Source organism: Microtus pennsylvanicus, chromosome 8, assembly GCF_037038515.1.
Source record: "Microtus pennsylvanicus isolate mMicPen1 chromosome 8, mMicPen1.hap1, whole genome shotgun sequence".
NCBI lineage: Eukaryota > Metazoa > Chordata > Mammalia > Rodentia > Cricetidae > Microtus > Microtus pennsylvanicus.
In genome coordinates, this window is record NC_134586.1 from 51346073 (window position 1) to 51355259 (window position 9187).

The following is a 9187-nucleotide window of genomic DNA, read 5'->3' on the forward strand; positions in this document are numbered from 1 at the left end:
ATCTACTTGATGCGTCTCATGTGACATTTTCCTCGTTTTGTTTTGTTTTTATTAACTGGATTACTGCTTGGAATGAAGCAACAGAATGGGGTATTTTTCAATATAAATTTAATAATTTCAGCTACTAATTTTTTTTAATTCTGAGACCTATATGTTGCATATGGCTTCCTTTATTTTAAATACACAATCTAAGCAGATATAAACATTAAGTCTGCCTATTGGGTGTTTCTCTATTGTATCCCTTATGTAATAGTGATAACTAGAAGACCATATTTTTTAAGCACTGAATTTTATACCAGAGTATACTAAAATGCATTGATTTGTCCTTTCAGTACTTGGAATTTAGTGTGCATGGATGAAAGGAGTGGTGTGAATATTTAATTTCTCAAAAACACACTTTTTGTTTTGCTTTGTTTTCCTTGGCACTCTCCTCTGCAGGAAGATTAGTGTATAACCCACATGACGCTGGAGGAGTTAAACAGTAATTTTTGTTTCTTTCTAACCCTCATTACATTATGATATAGTTTAAGCTCATGGATTAACTAAAACTCATAAATAGGAACATGTAAGCAGACAGCAGCCTTCAGACTGCAGATGTAAGCACAGAAATCACAGAGGATAGGCACCAGGTATTCTGAAAAATACACTTCAAACACAGCAGAGAGAACAGAATTAAATATGTATAAGGCAAAGCTTTTGATGTGTCCCTAATACTCTCAGGAAGAGTTGACTTTTCTGTCTGGTTGTGGTACCACCACTTTTCCAGCCAGAAGCTGCTTTGCTGTGGCAGGCTGCCCCAGGTGTTGGATGATGCAGAACAGCATCTCTGGCCCCACCCATTAGGGGCCAGGAGCACACCCCACCTCCAGATGTGAAATCAGTAATGTCTCCAAACATTGTGAAATATCCCTTAAGGAGAAAGCTCCCACCAGCTGAGAGACACTATTTTTTTAATTATTTTTTTTTCATTTATTTTATATACCAACCCCAGTTTCCCCAACCTTGTCTTCCTGTTTTTTCTCCCTCCCCTCTCATTTATCCCTCCCTGCCATGCACTCTTCCTTTCAGAAAGGGGCAGGCCTCCCATAGGAGTCAACAAAGCATGTCATATCATGTTGAGGCAGGGCCAAGCTCTTCCTCCTGCATCAAGGCTGGGTGAGGCAACCCTGCGTGGGGAATAGGTTCCCAAAGGCCCTCATGTGCCAGGGATAGGTCCTGATCCTACTGCTAGGGGCCCCACAAACAGAACAAGCTACACAACTGTCACATGTATAGGGCCTACTTTGTCCCATGCGGGCTCCCTGTGGGTCCAAAGTCTGTGAGTTCCCAGCTGTCTCTGTGAGTTTCCCCTTTATGAGCTTGATCCTCCCCGGGAGAGCCACTATTTTTAATGTGTCCCCACTTTTCTCCCTCTGGGCCATAGGCACTTCCACTTTGTTGACAGCCCTGTTTTACTTTCCATTAATATAGAACTATGTTATTTTAAACTATTTCATTTATTTACTTATTTTTTTAGATTTATTAATTTTGTCTTGTGAGTGTTTTTCAAGCATGACTGGTGCCCAGGAAGGTTGGAAGAGGGTGTCAGACTCTCTTGAACTTAAGCTGTGGATGGTTGTGAGCTACCAAATGATTGCTGGTCCCCAAACTCAAGGTCTTCTGCAGAAGTAACAGTGTTCTCAGCCACTGAGCACCTCTCTAGCACTCTTGTCTTCTTGCTGTGGGATATTATTTTAAGATGTGTTACATTCACTTATGCTGTGAAACATTTGTTTAATGATGCAAAGATGTGTTGCATTCTTTTATGTTGCATTTGTTTAACTCTGTGAAGCTTTGCCTATCTAAAAGACCTGGTGGTCTAATAAAGAGCTAAATGACCAACAGCAAGGCAGGAGAAAGGACTGGCAGGGCTGTTAGGCAAATAGATAAATAGAAGGAGAAATCTGGGAGAAGAGATCAAGGAGTGAGGAAGAGAGGAAGACTCTAGGGGCCAGTCACCCAGCTAAACAGCAAGCCAAGGAGACAGAAGTAAAGAAAAGGTAAACAGAAATAGAAAAGGGTGAAAGCCCAGAAGCAAAAGATAGATGGGATAATTTAAGAAATAAGCCAAGTTCAGATAATCATGAGAAAGATAACACTCCATATTTATTTGGGAGCTAGGTGGTGCGTCCCCCAAAGAGTAAAAAGCAAAAAAGTCAAAGAGAGAAAACAAACAAAAAACCAACCAACTACATTTTTTAAAACATATTATAGTTAATACATGCCTTAGTTCATAACACATATAACCCCCTAAGTCTTACCTCCTGCTGTTATGTCCAGTCCCTGGGGATCCCAAAAGACTACCACTAAAATGCAAAAGCAAGGTTTATTGAGTACACAGTTACAAGCTGGCAGGGACCTTGTCAGCTGCAGTAGTGAGAGGAAGTACCCCACCCTTCTAGAGCCCAATATTTAAAGGCAAAATCTAGAAAAGTTACATTAGCAGGATGTGTGTTGCAGGAAGGGCCTGCTTGTTTGTTCCGGCCACCTGGCTAGCTTAGCCCCCCCAAAAACAACACAGAAACTATATTAATTAAATCAACTGCTTGGCCAATTAGCTCTAGTTTCTTATTGGCTAATTTTAACATCTTAATTTAACCCATTTCTATTAATCTGTGTATCACCATGTGGCAGTGGCTTACCAGCTAAGTTTCAACAGCATGTCTTACTCTGGTGGCAGATCCCTGGCATCTCTCTGACTCTGCTTTCCTCCTCCCAGAATTCACTTCTATCTTCTCTGCCTATCTAAGTTCTGCCCTATCAGGCGAAAGCAGTTTCTTTATTAACCAATGAAAGCAACACAAAGACAGAAGGACCTCCTACACTATTTCCCCTTTTCTGTTTAAACAAAAAGGAAGGCTTTAACTTTAACATAGTAAAATTACATATAACAAAACAGTTATCAAACAAGAATTACAGTTACAATATTTATATCTACTTTATCTTTTATCATAAATAAGGAAAACTAAATATAACTATAAATTCTTCAACTCCAAAGACTCCCAAAGGATATAATATTAACTAAGTAAACAGGAAGTACATTATAAGCAACTTCCAACACCCTAAAAATGACAGAGACATCTCACTGCCTGGACAGTAACCCAAAGTTCTTCTGTACCATTGAGGCATCCATCTTCAGCCTATAGACCCATAGTATCCAGCAGACTTTTTCATGAATCAGGAAATTTTAAAGACAGTTTTGTCACTTTCTTTTGTATCCTGCAGAATGTCTCGCAGACTCTCATGAAGCAGGAACCCCAAAGTATCATCTCACTTTTAGGCAAGTTTAGCAGTCCTTTCTCTGTGGATACTGCATGTCCAGTTAATCAGTCCAGACAAGAGCAGGTTCTTGCCCAAATGGCTAACCAACTCCATAAGGAGCCTCTTCAATGCCCACCTTCCTCTTGAAGTAGATTGGTGCTGCTAGGAGCAGACGTGTCTCACTGTCATGAAAACTCCTAAATTTTAAAACACTTAAATGCCATATTCTGAAGGTCTCTGAAAGATTTGATGAATATCTCTATATATCTGGAAAATCTAATTAACATGATTATAATCTTGACTATCATAGATGACTATCTATTAACCTAAATTTGTTAATTATACATTACATTTTAAATGAACTACACAAACACAATGCCTTAATCAAGAGCAGATATATATATATATATATATATATATATATATATATATATATATATATATAACGAAATTGACTTTAAATTTGTATCAATAAATAAAGATCCATACCAATGCAAATTATTCATATCTATATCAGGTGTTTGCTGACAAGTGCTTCTATCTACAACGGTTGGGATGTTAGGAATTTCCTCTGGATGGTCTGTTCCTGGGTTTTTCTTGCAATCAGTATTGCTGTAAAGAAAACTACTGAGACTCAGGCCTCTATGGAGCTTGTCATGGCTAGGTCCTACACTGCTTTATATATTCTATTTACTCCTGGATATCTACTGTTACTTCTTCCCACTTTAAATAACATCATTATGGGTTTGAAATTCTTCTTTACACAAGTATATTTACATAAGATATTCTTGTAGAAAAAAAGTTCTGAGTGTTATGTTCCCTGGGACTTCACATGATAGATAGTGTTGGGCTCTGAATTTTATTTTTTTTTTAACTTTTTAATCCATGCGGTGTTTTTATTTAAGGTTCATCCACATTCTTTGGTCTCTTTCAATTTTACCTTCTCAATAGCCAGCTCACCTTTCCTCTCATTTATATCACTAAATACCATGCAGTTAGTTGCATAGATGAGAGTATTGAATGGCAAATGGGCAGGCATAATAGGCAAAATAATCACTGTTCAAAGACTTCTGAGTCTTAATTCCCAACGACTGTGAACATGTTACATTATATGGCAAACAGAACGTCACAGAAATGATTAATTGAGTACTTTATGACAAGGAGATCATGCTGGATTAGCTATGTAAGCCTAGAGTGCTGTGGGACAATGGTCCTTTATCCTGTCACTTGTATTATTTTTAATAAAACCCTGATTGGCCAGTAGCCAGGCAGGAAGTATAGATGGGGCGACCAGGTAGGAAGGAGAGGCAGGGTGATGAGAACAAGAGAATTCTGGGAAAAGGAAAGACACAGTCTGCAGTTGTCAACCAGACACAGAGGAAGCAAGATGTGACTGCCTCACTGAAAAAGGTACCAAGCCACATGGCTAACACAGACAAGAATTATGGGCTAATATAAGTTATAAGAGTTAATAAGAAGCCTGAGCTAATGGGCCAATCAATTTATAATGAATGTAGACCTCTGTGTGTTTCTTTGGGACCTAACAACTGAAGGCCGTGGGGAGGGGGAGGGGACAGAAACCTCTGTCAACACCAGGGTAATGACAAGAGGTTGTAAACAGGAAACAAAACACTGAAGTATTAAGATGGAGATGTGATCATTGAAGCCGAGGTTGAGCAATGTGCTCGGAGGATGGTGTGAAGGGACAGGAGCCAAGGGATGCAGGCAGTCTCTGCAAGCTAGACAAGGGAGCTGTAGCTTCTCATCTAGAAGCAGTGGGAAAGAACAGTCATGAAGGTACGTGGACATTAGATGTTAGATCTGTAGGACAGTTTGTGTTGCTTTAAGCGCCACACTGGTAGTAATTTGTTGCAGCTACAATGGGAACGTTAAATGTAAAGCATTTGCTAAGCTTTACAACCGCTGGATATAAATTTCAAAGCTTCCCTTTTACTTTTCTCTCTTTTCCCCTTCACCAAGTGTTTAATATTAATAAAAATTGAGGAAGGACTCACCATTTAAAGGAACTTAAACTAACAATAGTTTGATGAACAGCTATTAAAAGGAAAATTGCATGGCAAATAATCATCCAAATCTGTCTGCAAACTCTGTAGGTAGCTTGACTGCAGGGCTCTCCTGCAAGGAGAGTGAGGTAAAGCCTGAAAGACAACGGCCAAGGGGCTGAAACGGGGAGGTGTGGGTATTTCTGTACCATCTTTGACTACTTTGCTGGCTTTTTTCTAAAGGCAGTGGGTTCACATGATAATTGCCTCAAACCTTTCTCCTACTGTGGCTGAATACTAGCTGTTTCTGTCACACTCATTAGACAAGGAAGCACCTTAAACAACAGATGCTTCCTATGCCACTCTCTTGCATACCAAGCCCCTGAGAAGGAACTATGTCACTGGAGCAACTCAGCTTCCAATAAATACAGGCATGCACTGGGCTTTCACTGATTTGCATCGGATCAAATATGAAACCATTTCTTTCCTGTCATTCTCAAGGCCTCCTTGTTGGAGAACACAGAGCTCCACTTGTATGTCTGGCTATCCAGTGCATTCCCACCTGGAAATGTGAATCACTTTTTAGGAGGGAGTACCATCGCTATAAAGAGATACATCCTCTAGAATTAGGGTAGACTCCCCAGGTCCAAATACTCTTTGAACCACTTTTGATCTATAAATTAGAGCAAACAAATGCCTTCTTTTAAAAATATTTTTAATTGAAATAGAATCACCTCACTTTCCTTCCTCTTTCTCCTCTTAAACTCCTCCCAGCTGCCCTCCCTCAGACCCATCCCATGTCCCCCACTCTTAAGCGTATCACCTTTTTCTTTGGTTATTAGTGGAGTGTGTGTGTGTGTGTGTGTGTGTGTGTGTGTGGCCCAAAGCCAGCCCCCAAAATGGCGATGCTGGTGACAGTGTTCTAAAAGGAAGGACTCTGGCTGGATAAAGGATTGTTATTGGCTAAACAGAGTCCAAAGCTCTGTTTACCAGAAAAACCATTACCTTCCTTATCTGCCCTAACTGGTCAACTACCTCTGGCAAGGGCATCAAGTCCCCAATTAGTTAGAACTGCCTGTATCAGCGCAAAGATGCCACCCTACTGACTATCATAAAATCTGCTTGCTGTCCTTATGAGTTGCTTCTCTCTGTTCTCAAGGCAGTCTGGCTGCTTGTTCCAGTCAACTTTCCTTTCTGCTCAGGAGTGGTTCAGGTCAGTGGTTTCACTGAGCCCTTGCCTACATGCAATATATATATATATATATATATATATATATATATATATATATATATATATGCCTTGATGAGTCCATTTGTAGTGTTTGTGTGTATATGGTTTCAGAGCTGACTGTTCTGTGTCGGACAACCAATAAGGGACTCATCCTTGGGAGTGGCTAATTTTTCTTTCAGCAAACTAATATCTCAGTGCCTATTTACTGAACTCTAAAGGAGGGCTAATAAGAGAACTCTTAAGAAGAATAAAGATGCAAATTTGCATTTATTTGATGCATTTAGTTTAATGAAAGAGTAGAGGCAGTAGTAATGAACTGATAGTAAAATGAAAATTCTGCTTAGTTTATGAATTATTATAGTAAGTAATTTGTTGTTCTTCCTGGCTAGAGATAGTCAGTTAACAGATCAACTGTAGCTCAGCTGGAGCAGGAGCCTAAAAAGCTGCCTTCTTTCCAGCCTGGAATCTTGGCAACAGCTCAGCCCCAGTAGTAAGGTCTAGTCTTACATAGGCTAGGAGCAGAGGGGTCCGACACTCACATGTTCTGAATGTTAACACCAGTGACTTTGAATCAGCTTGTACATCTAGGCTAAGATAAGCTAGTCACTTCCCGTGACTTAAAACATCAACAGTTCATTTTTCACTCTGGATTATATCGAACCAGAGTCAGCAGGAGTGGGGAGTGGGGCTGGGGGGACTCCGTTCACGGTAATTACTCAGAGTTCTACTCTGATGGAGCAGAAAGCATCACAAATGCTCTCAGTCACCACATGAGAAAGGAAGCAGCGTGTGGTTGGTTGCTCAATGGCTTCCTCAAGGTTTCTTCCTGGAGCTAGAGGTTTCACCTCCAATCCCATTTCATTGGCCAAAACAAATCATGTAACCAGTTTGACTGGAAATAGTTTGACGCAAAGTTCTCATGAATGAAGGAAACGTGGAAATCAGTACCAGTGCTCTATGTACTACACCGGGACTATGCTAGACACTGGCAGTGGCCCAGGGAGAAGCAAAACTTCGCAGGGAAGTAGGTGATCTATGGCATACATACAGATGGCTTTAAAAGAAACTAGCAGTTGCCAGGATTGATTTTTCTCTAGTAACATGGGGAAAATAAGTCCAAACCAGGGTTTTATTCTAGGGTTCTTCATGGGGATCATTGTGTCCTCTAGGGAATTCATAAGGACACCTAACATCAGTTTTGGTTGTTACAGTTTGGGGTGTTGCACTCTTGGTGTCTAATGAGCAGTGGCCAGAGATGTGGCTAAATGTGCCAGAATCCATAGATTGTCTTCCTACAACACAGAATTACTCCGTTCCAAATACTCCTAGTGCTGAAGCATGGGAACATTTTATATGTATCTCACATACCCCGCTAAATATGCTGAAATGAAAATTTGTATTCTGTATTCCAGGCTATACACCCCAGTGTTCCTGGAAGGAAGCTCGAGTCAGGTCGGGTGGCTCAACTACTCAAAAGACTGAGACAAGAAAATTCTGAAGTTCAAAACCTGCCTGGGCTACAGAGTGAGTTTAAAGCCTGTCTAAATAACTTATCACAATCCCATCTCAAAAAAGAAAGAAACCTTGGGCCTTAGTTCAAGAGTAAGGTTCTTATATAGAAGGCCTGGGTTTGATTCCCAGCACTGAAAAAAAAAAAAAAAGGAAGGAATCAAGGAAAGAGTGGGGAGAAAAGGAAAGAAGGAGGAAAGAAGGAAGGAAGGAAGGAAGGAAGGAAGGAAGGAAGGAAGGAAGGAAGGAAGGAAGGAAGCTCAAATATGTTGTACCATCACACATTGCATGTTTGGGCATAATGTACTCTTATTTAGATATGTAAATCTCTAATTAGATATGTTTTGGCTACTTTAAGTTCCAAATGTTTTTTTCTTTTTCCCAAAAGACTTTGAAATTCAGATTTAAAACACTGATCTTTAAGCAACACTGCAAATATTTCCTGCCAACTTGACTAAGCAAAGTTTGGTCTTGAGGAAAAATAGGTGACATGTCATAATTAGTGACAATGGCTAATAAGCATTATACAAGGACTGTCGTGAAAACTGTTCTTTTACTAACAGCAGTCTACCAGAGTAGAAGCAATGGGGAAATGGTTTTGGAGATGGGATAGGAGGAGAGAGAAAGAGAAGGGGGCAGGGTACAAGCCAAGGACAGGTGACTTCCATCCCAGTGACCTACTTCCAGCAGTTGTCCTGCCTTCTAAAACTCCCAGAGCCTTCAAAAATAGCACTACCATCTGGGGATTGATTTTACAAGGAGAGGGTCCCTTTTGTCCAGACCACACAGCTAGCTAACACCCAAAATAACCACACAGAAACACTGCTTGGCCATTAGCTCTAACTTCTTATTGGCTAATTCTTACATCTTAATTTAACCCATTTCTATTAATCTGTGTATTGCCATGTGACTGTGGCTTACCAGCAAGATTTTAACCAGTGTCTGTCTCAGGCAGGAGATCCATGGCGTCTCTCACTCTTCCTTTTTCCCAGCATTCAGTTCTGTCTTCTCTGCCTATCTAAGTTCTGCCCTATCAACTAGGCCAAGGCAGTTTTTTTTTATTCATTATCATACGAAAGCAACACACAAACAGAAGGAACTTTTACACTAGATCGAGACTCCAGCACACAAGCTTTTGGGAAAC